This window comes from Amblyomma maculatum, chromosome 1 (assembly GCF_055883805.1).
Source record: "Amblyomma maculatum isolate TAMU_Amacu chromosome 1, ASM5588380v1, whole genome shotgun sequence".
Taxonomy (NCBI): domain Eukaryota; kingdom Metazoa; phylum Arthropoda; class Arachnida; order Ixodida; family Ixodidae; genus Amblyomma; species Amblyomma maculatum.
In genome coordinates, this window is record NC_139344.1 from 237814484 (window position 1) to 237818207 (window position 3724).

The 3724-nt window shown below is 51.8% G+C and overlaps 1 pseudogene; it reads right to left on the minus strand.

Moving 5' to 3' along the window:
• Nucleotides 1–228: 228 nt before the first annotated feature.
• LOC146205983 (uncharacterized) lies at nucleotides 229–1454 on the minus strand (annotated as a pseudogene).
• Nucleotides 1455–3724: the final 2270 nt, after the last annotated feature.

Here is a 3724-nt window from a genome sequence, read left to right on the forward strand (position 1 = left end):
AATGTTTGAATTTGTGCAGCAATGTGCAGGTCTTGTGTGTGTGTGTGTGTGTGTGTGTGTGTGTGTGTGTGTGTGTGTGTGTGTGTGTGTGTGTGTGTGTGTGTGTGTGTGTGTGTGTGTGTGTGTGTGTGTGTGTGTGTGTGTGTGTGTGTGTGTGTGTGTGCGCGCGCGCGCTACAAATCCTATTTCAATCTGTTGCACTCCTGAGGTTTATTGAGAGGAAAATTGAACCAGTCGGGAACCAAATGCGGTCTCAGCCAAAGCACAAATTGGGTGGCCCTGAGAAGGGCCTTTTCCGATGCTGCAGAGTCTATTGGGGGTATTGGCGGGCGAAAGCTTCAACTAGTCGAAGGAAGGAGTCCTCGCACCTTGTCCTTCCGTTGATGCTGGGCCCCCCAAAACCAGTACAAATTTGAGTCCAGCAGGGCGCGGTTGCCATCGGTACGCACCAGAACACGCTTGGCCTTTTGCCAAGCTTGCTCGATGCATTGGGTGTGCGCACCGGTGCTGGGGTCCACGAAGTTGTCTTCGTAGTACACTGTCGGGCGTTCCAGGTCCATGTCTCCGGCCATGTCCTACAGCTCCTCCAGCCTGCTGTATCTCCTCCACTCGTCCGTCACCACCTTCGTACGGGGGAGAACATTTTCCGCAGCAATTGCCTCCAGCGTAGCGGCGTCGCGTTTGTCTACTCGGAACAACCGAGTCTCCCCGGTAGATACCCAATAGAGGCCGATGATCCAGGGGCCCTGGTCTTCCACATCACCGTAGTTGTTCCGGAAACGACCAGGAACATTGTCACCTGCGAGCAGCCGACCGCGATTGGCTTTCCTCTTTCCGCGGAAGAGGGATTCATCCACCTGAACTTCCTCCCCGGGACCACTCATGAGCGGTCTCTGTCCCAGGTCCTTGACCCCGACCTCACGGATGAAGTTTGTCCAATCCGTACGGGCCTTCGGTCCGAGCTTGTACCGCCCATTGACCCACTCTGAAGCCAAGGCGGCGTTCATTCCTTTGGCTGTGGCATACATCAGCCAGAGGATTTCCCGCCGCGAAAGCTTCACATTGGGCCGATCAGCTGCATCCCGGAAAGCGAAGAAGCTGTTCGTAGCCTTACGGCCGTGAAGCACAGCTTCTCCGGTTTCCTGGGACAGCTCTTTCCGGCACTTCCCGCAACAAAAGGTTGGACGAGGTCCTTTCTTAACTTTCCGCATCCGTGTTACGACAAAGCCCGAGCAGTTTGGCTTACCGGGATTGAAGCCAAGTCGTCCGCATATTCCCCAGAAATGCTGAAAATTCTTGAGCCTTCCGCGGCGCTGCTCGTCCGAGGGTGGAGTTGTTGGGGCTGCCGGAAGCAGACCATGCTGGCGACCAAACTCCTCCACAAGGTGGTCATCATGCAACATGTACGCAATGGATATGATGTCCGGGTCGATCCTGACGGCTGTGGCTGCCATGATGCTCGAGATTCAGGCACACGAACGGCTGAGTTAAATAGTCGTTCACGATTTCCCTTTCCTAATTCCCGTTGTCGTCCCCCTTCTCATGCTGCATTATTCACATAGCAAGGTTTAAGCAAAGTATATTGTCACGTAGTGGTGACGAGGTCGACGACACAAATGAAGGGTCGGTGATTGCACTACCTAAAGAAACTCTTTATTTGGGCTGACTTGCGCCCGCAAAAGAACTAAGCAACTCGGCGACGGCGATAGAAACAAACGCGCTCGTCGATCGTCGAACAAAGAATGCCCGTCACACTCGTCAACGCTCAATTTAAAGGCTGCACAGAACAATCTAGATAACGTCGCAAACAGCTACAAGCACGGGCTGGAACATTGTGGAAAGACACCCGACTGGCCGGAACCTTCGTGACTGATCTCGGTGCATCTTGCGCTACAACAAAACTGATAAAGGTGTGACTCGCGACATCGAGCATTAACAAACAAAGATTACGGAACTGATACGCGGTCCAGAACCATAGTGATAAGCCTGTATGCCGGCGGTTGTTAAAAAACAACAAATACTGTTTTGAAGGTTTCGCGGCAATATCTATAAACGTTTTTTTTAGCAGCCTGCAGGGCTGTCTTCGCTGCCCTTGAGATGATCCGGTATTCGGGTACACGTGCGCCGTGCTGGGCTACACTTCCTTAAAATAATCATGCGGGTGTTCTGTGGTGCGAAGGTATACACGGTATTGTAAGTTAAGGTAGAAGCCCTTTGTGAACAGGCTAGTCCGGGAGTGATACTAAGGAAAAGAACCCTGGAGTGCAGCTGGTCTGGTAGTAAAATATCGTATTGCTGGCAGTGGCCAGTAGGACGCATTCCGAGGCGGGTACCCAGAAACGGTCGACAGGCTCCGAGAATAAATATGAATACCCATAAAAGTTTAAACTTTTGCTCGAGGATCGCAGCAATTAAGCATTTTAGGATGTCGCGCTGTGCACTGAACCTTTTTTTCCTGTAGCGCGCCCCTCTTGCGGCCCACAGGCGATCGTGCGATTGACGGGACGGGTTACCCATAATTTGTGCTGAAATTCGTTTCTATAGTAGCAGGGCCTATTTCCGAACAGTAGAAGAGCACAGAAGCTGGTCTCGGCTTGCTTGTGCAGAATCGCGTGAGTCATCTGTGAGCAGTCTCCCGCGCCCCATTGACCATAACAATGGCAACAGAAAGCTGGCGAACCTGGCCTTGTCTTCTATGTTAAGACAAGCTGGCGGAGGCGGGGAGCCCTTGCATTCGTGCTGCTAATTACGTGCCTCTCGCCCCTGCGCACTACAATAGAGAATTGTGCTCCTATACTGTCACCCCCGCCAATTTGGGGGGCGAGAGTGGCGTAGGAGCACAATTGCCTATTATAGTGCGCGTGATCCTGATTGGACCGGGGTGCCTCTGCCTTTCGCAGTGCTGCAAAGGTCTTGTGAGACGAAGTATCAAAGATGCTAGCACTGCGCTTAATTATCGTACAGCAGTTCATCACATCAATCAGGCGGGGGAATTTGGTTCCTGGAAACCCAGGTGCCGCGAAGTTCTCCCCATATTTTCGTGTGGCATCCCGGCGAAAATGGCGGCTGAGGAATATTCGCGCATGCGCCCCGCGAGCGGCAAAGCCCGCATTCCATGTGGCCTTTTTTCCGACCCATTGTTCGGGTCATGGTCTGCTGTGGTCATTTTACCCCGCCGATATATACTACAGCAACTCCGCGATAGGCAACGATTTTGACTTTCTCAAGTTCTAACTCACCACTGACAGTTATATATTGCCACGAAACCTTCAAAACTGTATTTGTTGTTAACAGCCGCCAACATGCGGCCTTATCACTGCGATCCTGGCGCGCGTATCAATTCTGTATCCCGTGTTTGTTCATGCTCGTTGTCGCGATACGACGCGTTATCATTTTCTTTGTGGCGAAAGATGCGCCGAGATCTGTCTCGAAGATTCGGATCACTTGCTTATGTTTCTAGTTTGAGACGTTATGTAGATTTTTCTGAGCAGCCTTTAAATTGAGCTTTGACGAGTGTGACGGGCATTCTTTGTTCGAGGATCAACGAGCGCGTTTGATGCTATCGCCACCGCCGAGCTGCTTAGTTTTTTGAGGGCGCAAGTAAGCCCAATAAAGAGTTTTTTCAGTAACATCAAGCCTGTGTCTTCTTTTGGTGTCAACGACCTTGTCACCACTACGTGACATCTGGTGGAGGTGCTGCCTTTGATCCTTCAAGCGAAGACCC